Raw genomic sequence first — 13,643 nt, forward strand, 5'->3', positions numbered from 1 at the left:
ACAACTGTTGAAAATCACCAAGCAAACAATACTATTACAGAAATTATGAGTTAAATTGGAGACGAGGAGAGGTAAAGACGTGAACCACATCAGTCTGAAACCGGATTTGTTTGAATCAATGGTGTGTACATCCACCACAAGAGTGACTACAGTGAAATCCTGCAGCAGGAGGTGAGTCCTACCTCACATCTGTGAACAGGACGGGGTGAGTTATGTTGGTGTTAGTCTGTGACTGAGTCAGAATACTAGTCTGGGATCCGGATCATTTTAGAGAGGAAGACTGGTGTTTGAGATGTAAAGACACTACATGTACACACAGTTCAGCCAAATGACTGGTTGGAAACACACGAGGTCTTTGTTTTAGGAATTACTAACATTTTGTAGAAACATGGATCAATATACACTGATATAATAACAGCAGTATACATATGACTATTTTACCCTATACAGTAATAATAATACATACTTATATACTATAAATATATACTTATATACTTAACACATACACACACACATATATATATATATTCACACACAAATTGTTACATCCCTTCAAGTCAGTTTTCACCATCATAATCTCTATTTCTATTGTTCCAGTTTTACGAAGACCTTCACTGGTAACACCTTCATAAGGTCTACATGCCAAGGATCTATAACTGGAAACAGCCTTTCAGTAAAAGTGTGTGTGAAGGTGTGTATGTGTGTGTTGGTATCTGGATCAGAGAATGACAGAGTTCCTCTGTTCCAGTCCAGCTTCACTGATCCACTGAGGCTTCAGTCTCACTGAGAGAATAGTGGCTGGTCCTGATGGAGGTAATGCTGAGTATTCACCTAAAAAGAACCATATCCTCCATGATTCACCTCTTTCGTATTTACCTAAATAGAACAATATTCTCCATGATTCACCTCTTTCGTCTGTCTTCCTCTGGACAGACTCTTCCATCACACCCAGAGTCCAGCCTGAACTTTCTCCAACCTCAACATCCCAGCTGTGAGTTCCTGAATTAAAACCCTCAGAGCCCAGGACAGAGTTCCAGGCAAACCTCTCTGGGTTGTCTGGAAGCTGCTCTCTCTCTCCACGTCTCACACTGGTCAGATCCTCGGACAGGATTAGAAGTGGAGCAGCAGTGTTTGGGTCCAGAATCACAGGAGTGTAGGAGACTATCTCCTTCATCTTGCTCCAGACTGAAGCTCAGGTTGCCCAGGTGTTTGGCCACGTCTATCAGTGCTCCTGAGACCGGCTGTGGAACATCTGGCAGTGTGCTCTGGGCTCTTTTCACTGTAGCCTTGTAGTTCTGCAGGAATGAGATGTCTTCAGATCCCAGTTCCTTCTCTATGGCTTCGACTGTGTCTGAGAGGCCTGCTATCTCTCTGTTCAGCCCCTCAATCTTCTCCTTCATCATCTGACACTTGTGCTCTTCTTCCTCCCTCACTGCAGTAATCCTTGCTTCCTCTTCCTCTTGTAGAAACTGGTGAAGTTTCTTAAACTCCTCTTTAATCTGCCTCTCTGTGTTCTGGGCCTGGACCTTAATGTGTTTTGTTGTTTGGTCAAAGTTTCTTTTAGCTTCATCTAAATCCTTTAACTTCCCCTGTAAGGGCTTCAGTGATTTCTGGAGTTGCTCCCTGTGATCCATTGAAGCTTCACTGATGGGTCTGATTCTGTGGTCGGTGTGTATTTTTGAGTGTAGACAGACGACACACACTGGCTGCTGATGGTCCAGACAGAAGAGTTTGAGTTTCTCAGCATGCAGACTGCAGAGAGTCTCAGACTCTGCTGCAGCTCTGTGACTGCTGTCCTTTAAGAAGATCTCACACAGGTTCTTTAACGCCAAACTACAAGTTGGTCCACTCTTCGAAGATCGTGTCTTACAAAGTGGGCACTCCCGTAATGGTTTGTCTCGCCACCATTTCTGTAGACAGTCTTTACAGAAGCTGTGGCTACATGACAGCATGACAGGATCTTTAAAGATGTCATGACACACACGACAGGAGAGATCCTCTTCTGGAAGTGTTGGGCGGGAAGCCATTTTCTCTCAGAGTGAATCTGAAGTTAAACTTGTTAGACCTGTCAAACACGAACCCAGACAGCTGTAGTACCCCTCCCTCCTCTACAACGATCTGAAGCTTAGTTTCACTTTGAGTGGTGGTTCTGATAAAGCTTCAGAAGAGGACCAGGTGTGCTCATATCCAGAGAAAAATATCAGGGTGCAACACAAAAATCGCTAAACATAGAACACACGAGTGAGGTCTGCACCTCGAAATGCTCTTAATACTTATTTTATTCGGCAAAGTTTCGAACATTTCAGTGTACAGACCTCACTCCTTGGTTCATTCCCGTCCAGTGAGTCCAGCCAGCAGCAGGTGTCAGTCCCAGCCTGGTCCAGTATTCCCTCCTGTAGCTGTGGACAGACAGGCTGTCTCCCTCAGTGGAAGTGGGGGGTTTGGTCTGTAGGTGAATCTTGTCGTCTGTCTCTCAGTGTGTGTGTGCTTCACCAGTGAGGAGAGGAAGAATGACGACATCTGTTTCCTGGTTTTACCTTTTTGGTGATTCGAGAGGGGCGGAGCTTTGTTCTCTCACACTGGAGTCATGACATCACTAAGATACACAAACGAATGAAAACACTGTGTTAAATGAAATCACACGAGATGTTTTATTCATTTGGTCAGTGGATTTTGTCAGACCAGGGCTGAGTACCATTCCTAACTCTTGTTGTCTTGAGTGTTTACTGACAGGAACCTTTTACTGTCAAACACTAATTCAAGACAGTTTGTGTCCCAAACATAAAATGAAAAATAACAAGTTGAATGAGAAAAACAAAACAGTGTCTTAACAACAAAATAACAGCCGTCGGGTCCGCGGTGGTGTAGTGGTCTAAGCATCGGCTTTGTGTCGATGCAGTTGCCCACTTGGGACACGGGGTTCGCACCCCGGTCTCGTCAGATCCGACTATGGCCGGACTCGATGAAGCAGCAATCATTGGCAACGCTGTCTTCGGGAGGGGGGCGGAGTCGGCTTGTGTTCGTCACACGAATGCGTCTCTGAGTGTGTCGGAAAAAGCAGTGGTTCGGCCTGGAGTCGCCTTGTCACGGAAGTGGCGAGGCGTCTCCTTCCAGACTGCCGGCCGTAGAGATGCAGTTGGCGAACGCATGCAGTACGAGGGTGGGTGGTTGAACTAAAATAGGGGTCCATTGGCCACTAAATTGGGAGAAAAATCAGAAATAAATTTATATATATGTTAAAAAAAAAACAGCCGTCATAAACTACTTTCTTTTTGAGGGGGGGGGTTCCCCCCCTTTTTTCTCCCCAATTGTGTCCGGCCAATTACCCCACTCTTTAGAGCCGTCCCGGTCAGTGCTCCACCGCCCGGGTGGCGTGGCGGTCTATTCCGTTACCTCCAGCTTTGTTGGGCGTCCCTCCAGACACAATTGGCCGTGTCTGCGGGTGGGAAGCCGGATGTGGGTATGTGTCCTGGTCACTGCACTAGCGCCTCCTCTGGTCGGTCGGGAAGCCTGTTCGGGGGGGGGAGAGGGAACCTGGGGGGAATAGCGTGGTCCTCTCACTTCCCCCTGGTGGCCCTCCTATGTCCCCCTGGTGAAACGCCTCAGTGTCGGGTGAAAAGGTGTGGCTGGTGACTCCACATGTATGGGAGGAGGCATGTGGTAGTCTGCAGCCGTCCCCGGATTGGCAGAGGCGGTGGAGCAGAGACTGACACACAGGCACTCCTCGGAAGAGTGGGGTAATTGGCCGGGAGGGGAAAAACAAACAAACAAATAAAACCATAAAACAAGAACAAAAGGGAAGAGAGCAATTTCGTAATCGAAACAATGAAAAAAAATAGTAAAAACAAAGAGTATAAAAAACAAATATTAAACATTCGTAAAAGCTTTCATAAGATATAAATTAACAGGGTCCTAACTCACATGAATCAGGAATCTGTTACGGCTCGCCCATCCCGCGCCTGCAGCCAATCAGCTCGTCAGGGCTGGGCTTAGTCGCAGGGCTGGGCTTAAGTTTGCTGGTCTCCCGGAGCCAGTTGCCAGTTCGTGCCGTAACATTCTCATTGAAGTGGTTACGCTTCCCTCCCTGTGTACTCTCTCCGAGTTTATCTCAACCCGTGGATTTGCTCTTTTCTCTGCGGAGTTTGTTTCCCTGTGGAATCATCCTGCCGCGTCCGCAATTTGGATTACCCGTGAGTTTTCCCGTACTTTCTCTGTTTGTTGGTGACTACCCGCAAGGCGACTCGCCGGACTCTTTTCGTTGCCGTGCTTGTTGTCCCGTTGGACCTTTTATGAACTATTAATAAATTACGCCAGTTTCAGCGAACTCTATCTCTTCTTGGAGTTGTGCACTTGGGGTCTTCCACAAACCCTAACAGAAGACCCCAAGCGCACGACACCAGGCAGAGATAGAGTTCGCCGAAACTGGCGTAATTTATTAATAGTTCATACAAAGGTCAACACGGAAGGACAAGGAGCAACTCAGGAAACAGGAAGCCCAAAATGAACCGAAATGTCCCTTGAAGGTCCAACGAGAAAACATACACGGCAACGAAAAGAGCCCAGTAATCCACTTTGCGGGTAGTCCCCAACAAACAGAGAAAGTACAAGAAAACTCACAGGTAATCCAAATTGGGGATGCGGCAGGATGATTCCGCAGGGGAAAACTCCACAGAGAAAATAGTAAATCCACGGGCTGAGATAAACTCGGAGAGAATACACAGGGAGGGAAGAGTAACCACTTCAACGAGGAGGTTACGGCACGAACTGGCAATGACCTCTGGGAGACCAGCAAACTTAAGCCCAGCCCTGACGAGCTGATTGGCTGCAGGTGCGGGATGGGCGAGCCGTAACATCCGGAACTATATTACTACCCACCATTGACCACCACGAACTAGTCAGAGTTCAGAAGGAAGACAATGCCATCAGTGCGTTGGTCAAGCTGAAAGAGTCAAAGCCTGTGTTGATGAACGAGGGCAGGCGAGGAGCGAATGGTGCTGTGAAGAGACTTCTGCATGAATGGGGTAAATTGTATGTCGAGGATGGATTGCTGTACAGGAGATCTGGCCAGCGATGACAACTGGTCCTGCCAGCGGAATACCAGCCTCTTGTGCTCAAGTGCCTCCATGATGACATGGGTCATGTGGGCATGGAGAGAGTAACCAACCTGGCACGCGATCGCTTCTACTGGCCCTTCATGAAATGACACATTGAGATCTATGTCACTCGAAAGTGCTCTTGCATTAAACAGAAAAAGCCAGTGACCCACGCCAGGGCGCCAATGGGAAGTATCATGAGCAGTGCACCACTTGAACTCGTGTCAATCGAGTCATAACCACAGCAAGGGTGGTTATGAGTATATTTTAGTCTTTAGTTTTACATGAAATAAAACTAAATATTGTTTCCCCATCCCACAGCAGTGCAACACAAAAAGAAAAACAATTATACAAGAACTACAAGAACACATATAAATCTACAACACATATATCCAAACTAAGAACACATATATCCAAACTAAGAACACATATATCCAAACTACTACTACTACTTTTGGCTGCTCCCGTTAGGGGTCGCCACAGCGGATCATCCGTTTCCATTTCTTCCTGTCTTCTGCGTCTTCCTCCGTCACACCAGCCACCTGCTTGTCTTCCCTCACCACATCCATAAACCTCCTCTTTGGCCTTCCTCTTCTCCTCTTCCCTGGCAGCTCCATATTCAGCATCCTTCTCCCAATATACTCAGCATCTCTCCTCCACACATGTCCAAGCCATCTCAATCTTGCCTCTCTTGCTTTGTCTCCAAACTGTCCAACATGAGCGGTCCCTCTAATATAATCATTCCTAATCCTGTCCTTCTTCGTTACTCCCAGTGAAAATCTTAGCATCTTCAACTCTGCCACCTCCAGCTCCGCCTCCTGTCTTTTCGTCAGTGCCACTGTCTCCAAACCATATAACATAGCTGGTCTCACAACCATCTTGTAAACTTTCCCTTTAACTCTTGCTGATACCCTTCTGTCGCAAATCACTCCTGACACACTTCTCCACCCACTCCACCCTGCCTGCACTCTCTTTTTCACCTCTCTACTGCACTCCCCGTTACTTTGGACAGTTGACCCCAAGTATTTAAACTCAAATGCCTTTGTCACCTCCACTCCTTGCATCCTGACCATTCCACTGTCCTCTCTCTCATTCACGCATAGGTATTCTTTCTTGCTCCTACTGACTTTCATTCCTCTTCTCTCCAGTGCATACCTCCACCTCTCCAGGCTCTCCTCAACCTGCACCCTACTCTCACTACAGACCACAATGTCATCCGCGAACATCATCGTTCATGGAGACTCCTGCCTGAACTTGTCCGTCAACCTGTCCATCACCATTGCAAACAAGAAAGGGCTCAGAGCCGATCCTTGATGTAATCCCACCTCCACCTTGAACCCATCTGTCATTCCAACCGCACACCTCACCATTGTCACACTTCCCTCATACGTATCCTGCACCACTCCTACATACTTCTCTGCAACTCCTGACTTCCTCATACAATACCACACCTCCTCTCTCGGCACTCTGTCATAAGCTTTCTCTAAATCTACAAAGACACAATGCAACTCTTTCTGGCCTTCTCTATACTTCTCAATCAACATTCTCAAAGCAAACATCGCATCTGTGGTGCTCTTTCCTGGCATGAAACCATACTGCTGCTCGCTGATCGTCACCTCTCCTCTTAACCTAGCTTCTATTACTCTTTCCCAAATCTTCATGCTGTGGCTGATCAACTTTATGTAGTTGTTACAGTTCTGCACATCGCCCTTGTTCTTGAAAATCGGTACCAGTATGCTTCTTCTCCACTCCTCAGGCATCCTCTCACTTTCCAGGATTGTGTTAAACAATCTAGTTAAAAACTCCATTGCCATCTCTCCTAAACATCTCCATGCCTCCACAGGTATGTCATCAGGACCAACTGCCTTTCCACTCTTCATCCTCTTCATAGCTGCCCTCACTTCCTCCTTGCTAATCCGCTGAACTTCCTGATTCACTATCCCTACATCATCCAACCTTCTCTCTCTCTCATTTTCTTCATTCATCAGCCCCTCAAAGTATTCCTTCCACCTTCTTAGCACACTCTCCTCGCTTGTCAGCACATTTCCATCTCTATCCTTGATCGCCCTAACTTGCTGCACATCCTTTGCAGCTTGGTCCCTCTGTCTAGCCAATCGGTACAAGTCCTTTTCTCCTTCCTTAGTGTCTAATCTGTCATACAACTCACCATACGCCTTTTCCTTTGCCTTTGCCACCTCTCTCTTTGCTTTACGCTGCATCTCCTTGTACTCCTGTCTACTTTCTTCATCTCTCTTACTATCCCACTTCTTCTTTGCCAGCCTTTTCCTCTGTATAATTTGCTGTACTTGCTCATTCCACCACCAAGTCTCCTTGTCTTCCTTCCTCTGTCCTGATGACACACCAAGTACCTTCCTAGCTGTCTCCCTCACTATTTCTGCAGTGGTTGTCCAGCCATCTGGCAACTCTTCACTACCACCCAGTGCCTGTCTTAACTCCTGCCTGAACTCCACACAACAGTCTTCCTTCTTCAACTTCCACCATTTGATCTTCGGCTGTGTCTTCACTCGCTTCCTCTTCTTGGTCTCCAAAGTCATCCTACAGACCACCATCCGATGCTGCCTTGCTACGTTCTCCCCTGTCACCACCTTGCAGTCTCCAATCCCTTTTAGATGGCGCCTTCTACATAAGATATAGTCCACCTGTGTGCACTTTCCTCCACTCTTGTACGTCACCCTGTGTTCCTCCCTCTTCTTGAAATATGTATTCACCACAGCCATTTCCATCCTTTTCGCAAAATCGACCACCATCTGTCCTTCCACATTTCTCTTCTTGACTCCATACCTTCCCATCACCTCCTCATCACCTCTGTTCCCTTCACCAACATGTCCATTGAAGTCCGCTCCAATCACCACTCTCTCCTCCTTGTGTACCCTCTCCACCATGTCGTCCAACTCACTCCAGAATTCTTCCTTTTCATCCATCTCACACCCAACTTGCGGGGCATATGCGCTGATAACGTTCAGCAATAAACCTTCAATTTCCAGCTTCATACTCATCACTCTGTCTGACACTCTCTTCACCTCCAGCACGCTCTTGACATACTCTTCCTTCAGAGTTTGAACCCAACTCCGATACTCCTGGCCTTACTCCCCTTCCACCTGGTCTCTTGCACACACAGTATGCCTACCTTTCTTCTTTCCATCATGTCAGCCAGCTCTTTCCCTTTACCAGTCATAGTGCCAACATTCAAAGTTCCAACTCTCACCTCCACATGCCTACCCTTCCTCCTCTCTAGCCGCCTCTGGACATGCTTTCCCCCTCTCCTTCTCCTTCGCCCAACAGTAGCATAGTTTCCACCAACACCCTGCTGGTTAACAGTACCGGTGGCGGTCGTTGGTAACCCGGGCCTCGACCAATCCGGTATGTAAGTCTTATTTATGATCCGCATATTTGGTTTGGCAAAGATTTTACGCCGGATGCCCTTCCTGACGCAACCCTCCCCATTTGTCCGGGCTTGGGACCGGCACTAAGGATGCACTGGCTTGTGCATCCTCAGTGGCTGGGTTCGATATCCAAACTAAGAACACATATATCCAAACTAAAAACACATATATCCAAACTAGAAAACATATATCCAAACTGAGAACACGTACACTACCATTCAAAAGTTTGGGATCACCCAAACAATTTTGTGTTTTCCATGAAAAGTCACACTTATTCACCACCATATGTTGTGAAATGAATAGAAAATAGAGTCAAGACATTGACAAGGTTAGAAATAATGATTTGTATTTGAAATAAGATTTTTTTTACATCAAACTTTGCTTTCGTCAAAGAATCCTCCATTTGCAGCAATTACAGCATTGCAGACCTTTGGCATTCTAGCTGTTAATTTGTTGAGGTAATCTGGAGAAATTGCACCCCACGCTTCCAGAAGCAGCTCCCACAAGTTGGATTGGTTGGATGGGCACTTCTTGCGTACCATACGGTCAAGCTGCTCCCACAACAGCTCAATGGGGTTCAGATCTGGTGACTGCGCTGGCCACTCCATTACCGATAGAATACCAGCTGCCTGCTTCTGCTCTAAATAGTTCTTGCACAATTTGGAGGTGTGTTTAGGGTCATTGTCCTGTTGTAGGATGAAATTGGCTCCAATCAAGCGCTGTCCACTGGGTATGGCATGGCGTTGCAAAATGGAGTGATAGCCTTCCTTATTCAGAATCCCTTTTACCCTGTACAAATCTCCCACCTTACCAGCACCAAAGCAACCCCAGACCATCACATTACCTCCACCATGCTTAACAGATGGCGTCAGGCATTCTTCCAGCATCTTTTCATTTGTTCTGCGTCTCACAAACGTTCTTCTTTGTGATCCAAACACCTCAAACTTGGATTCATCCGTCCACAACACCTTTTTCCAGTCTTCCTCTGTCCAATGTCTGTGTTCCTTTGCCCATCTTAATCTTTTTCTTTTATTGGTCAGTCTCAGATATGGCTTTTTCTTTGCCACTCTGCCCTGAAGCCCAGAATCCCGCAGCCGCCTCTTCACTGTAGATGTTGACACTGGTGTTTTGCGGGTACTATTTAATGAAGATGCCAGTTGGGGACCTGTGAGGCGTCTGTTTCTCAAACTAGAGACTCTAATGTACTTATCTTCTTGCTCAGTTGTGCAACGCGGCCTCCCACTTCTTTTTCTACTCTGGTTAGAGCCCGTTTGTGCTGTCCTCTGAAGGGAGTAGTACACACCGGTGTAGGAAATCTTCAATTTCTTAGCAATTTCTCGCATGGAATAGCCTTCATTTCTAAGAACAAGAATAGACTGTCGAGTTTCAGATGAAAGTTCTCTTTTTCTGGCCATTTTGAGCGTTTAATTGACCCCACAAATGTGATGCTCCAGAAACTCAATCTGCTCAAAGGAAGGTAAGTTTTGTAGCTTCTGTAACGAGCTAAACTGTTTTCAGATGTGTGAACATGATTGCACAAGGGTTTTCTAATCATCAATTAGCCTTCTGAGCCAATGAGCAAACACATTGTACCATTAGAACACTGGAGTGATAGTTGCTTGAAATGGGCCTCTATACACCTATGTAGATATTGCACCAAAAACCAGACATTTGCAGCTAGAATAGTCATTTACCACATTAGCAATGTATAGAGTGTATTTCTTTAAAGTTAAGACTAGTTTAAAGTTATCTTCATTGAAAAGTACAGTGCTTTTCCTTCAAAAATATGGACATTTCAATGTGATCCCAAACTTTTGAACGGTAGTGTATATCCAAACCAAGAACACATATATCCAAACTAAGAACACATATATCCAAACTAAACACATATATCCAAACCAAGAACACATTTATCCAAACTAAGAACACATATATCCAAACTAAACACATATATCCAAACTAAGAACACATATATCCAAACTAAAAACACATATATCCAAACTAGAAAACATATATCCAAACTGAGAACACATATATCCAGACTAAGAACACATACACTCACTGGCCACTTTATTAGGTACACCTTGCTAGTACCGGGTTGGACCCCCTTTTGCCTTCAGAACTGCCTTAATCCTTCGTGGCATAGATTCAACAAGGTACTGGAAACATTCCTCAGAGAGTTTGGTCCATATTGACATAATAGCATCACGCAGTTGCTGCAGATTTGTCGGCTGCACATCCATGATGCGAATCTCCCGGTCCACCACATCCCAAAGGTGCTCTATTGGATTGCTTTGCTTTCATGTTGTTGACGCCAAATTCTGACCCTACCATCCGAATGTCGCAGGAGAAATCGAGACTCATCAGACCAGGCAACGTTTTTCCAATCTTCTATTGTCCAGTTTTGGTGAGCCTGTGCGAATTGTAGCCTCAGTTTCCTGTTCTTAGCTGACAGGAGTGGCACCCGGTGTGGTCTTCTGCTGCTGTAGCCCATCTGCCTCAAGGTTCAAAGTGTTGTGCGTTCAGAGATGCTCTTCTGCATACCTCGGTTGTAGTGAGTGGTTATTTGAGTTACTGTTGCCTTTCTATCAGCTCGAACCAGTCTGGCCATTCTCCTCTGACCTCTAGCATCAACAAGGCATTTTCGCCCACAGAACTGCCGCTCACTGGATATTTTCTCTTTTTCGGACCATTCTCTGTAAACCCTAGAGATGGTTGTGCGTGAAAATCCCAGTAGATCAGCAGTTTCCGAAATACTCAGACCAGCCCGTCTGGCACCAACAACCATGCCACGTTCAAAGTCACTTAAATCACCTTTCTTCCCCATTCTGATGCTCGGTTTGAACTGCAGCAGATCGTCTTGACCATATCTACATGCCTAAATGCATTGAGTTGCTGCCATGTGATTGGCTGATTAGAAATTTGCGTTAACGATCAGTTGGACAGGTGTGCCTAATAAAGTGGCCGGTGAGTGTATATACAAACTAAACACATATATCCAAACTAAGAACACATATATCCAAACTAAGAACACATATATCCAAACTAAGAACACATATATCCAAACTAAACACATATGTCCAAACTAAGAACACATATATCCAAACTAAGAACACATATATCCAAACTGAGAACACATATATGCAAACTAAGAACACATATATCCAAACTAAGAACACATAGTATATGCAAACTAAGAACACATATATCCAAACTAAACACATATATCCAAACTAAACACACATATATCCAAACTAAACACATATATCCAAACTAAGAACACATATATGCAAACTAAGAACACATATATCCAAACTAAACACATATATGCAAACTAAGAACACATATATCCAAACTTAAGAACACATATATCCAAACTAAACACATATATGCAAACTAAGAACACATATATCCAAACTAAACACATATATCCAAACTAAGAACACATATATCCAAACTAAGAACACATATATCCAAACTAAACACATATATCCAAAACTAAGAACACATACATCCAAACTAAACACATATATCCAAACTAAACACATATATATCCAAACTAAGAACACATATATCCAAACTAAGAACACATATATCCAAACTAAACACATATATCCAAACTAAGCACCAAAAAAATCACTGCCCAAGAGAGCGAACGAGAATGAACACCAGTCAGCTCCAGGCAGGGCCGTGGTCCCTGGGCCCACAGGATGTACCAGAGCAAGTTCTTCCAGCCATCAAGCGAGGACTCGAAATGAGACGCAGACGTCGACAAAGACACTGCATGGACGGTACTGGGTGAGGCCACTGCCAACATGAGTTAACGCTGCCATTTCCAACACAGGAAGCGGAGCCTAGCCACTAGCCAGACTCTTCTGTCGTTCCCTGGTGGTGGAATGAGTAACCAAACTCCATTCAATCCGCTGAGTCCCTGTCTATCTTTAAGAAGAAGCTAAAGACCCAGCTCTTTATCCAACACCTCCACAACTGATGGTATCGATGTAAAAAAAAATAATCGCGTGTCTGCACCCTTTGCATTGTCTTTGTGCACTGCCTGTTGACACCTCTGTCCTATCGGAATTGAACCTAGTTTTGTGGCACTTAGTTGCCTTGCGGCCTCCTGACTAGATCCTTGCTTGTGTTGTATTACTGTTGGATGTACGGGGCTTTAGATAAAAGCGTCTGCTAAATTAAATTGTAAATTGGTAGTCCAGAACAGTGGCTCCCCTCTCTGGTCCTAACAGAACCCAGTACTGTGGTTTCTCTTCTGTCTAGTCTTGCTCCCCGGACCCTACTCCACAGTATGTATTCATAGTGTGCAGTGTTACTGAAATCTTACTATAAAGTGTACCTGTCCTGTCAGTCCAAGCTGAAGATTTCCAGATCATATAGCTTGCATAGGCTCTAATCTAGTGGACAGTGATGGCAACAAACCATCAAGATAATTATCAAGACTAATTAAGTACATATTTTTTTTAGAAATGATAAAAAAAAACTCCAGATTATAACACCATCTTCTTTTTTCATCTTGTTTTATTATAACAACTGTTGAAAATCACCAAGCAAACAATACTATTACAGAAGTTATGAGTTAAATTGGAGACGAGGAGAGGTAAAGACGTGAACCACATCGGTCTGAAACCGGATTTGTTTGAATCAATGGTGTTTACATCCACCACAAGAGTGACTACAGTAAAATCCTGCAGCAGGAGGTGAGTCCTACCTCACATCTGTGAACAGGACGGGGTGAGTTATGTTGGTGTCAGTCTGTGACTGAGTCAGAATACTAGTCTGGGATCCGGATCATTTTAGAGGGGAAGACTGGTGTGTGAGGTGTAAAGACACTACATGCACACACAGTTCAGCCAAATGACTGGTTGGAAACACACGAGGTCTTTGTTTTAGGAATTACTAACATTTTGCAGAAACACGGATCAATATACACTGATATAATAACAGCAGTATACATGTGATTATTTTACCCTATACAGTAATAATAATGTATACTTATATACTATAAATATATACTTATATACTTAACACACACACACACACATATATATATATATATATATATATATATATATATTCACACACAAATTGTTACATCCCTTCAAGTCAGTTTTCACCATCATAATCTCTATTT

The 13,643-nt window shown here is 44.7% G+C and overlaps 1 pseudogene; it reads right to left on the reverse strand.

Moving 5' to 3' along the window:
- Nucleotides 1-447: 447 nt before the first annotated feature.
- On the reverse strand, nucleotides 448-2,027 carry LOC130106914 (E3 ubiquitin-protein ligase TRIM35-like; annotated as a pseudogene).
- Nucleotides 2,028-13,643: the final 11,616 nt, after the last annotated feature.

The sequence above is a fragment of the Lampris incognitus genome, chromosome 2, assembly GCF_029633865.1.
Source record: "Lampris incognitus isolate fLamInc1 chromosome 2, fLamInc1.hap2, whole genome shotgun sequence".
In the NCBI taxonomy this organism is placed as follows: domain Eukaryota; kingdom Metazoa; phylum Chordata; class Actinopteri; order Lampriformes; family Lampridae; genus Lampris; species Lampris incognitus.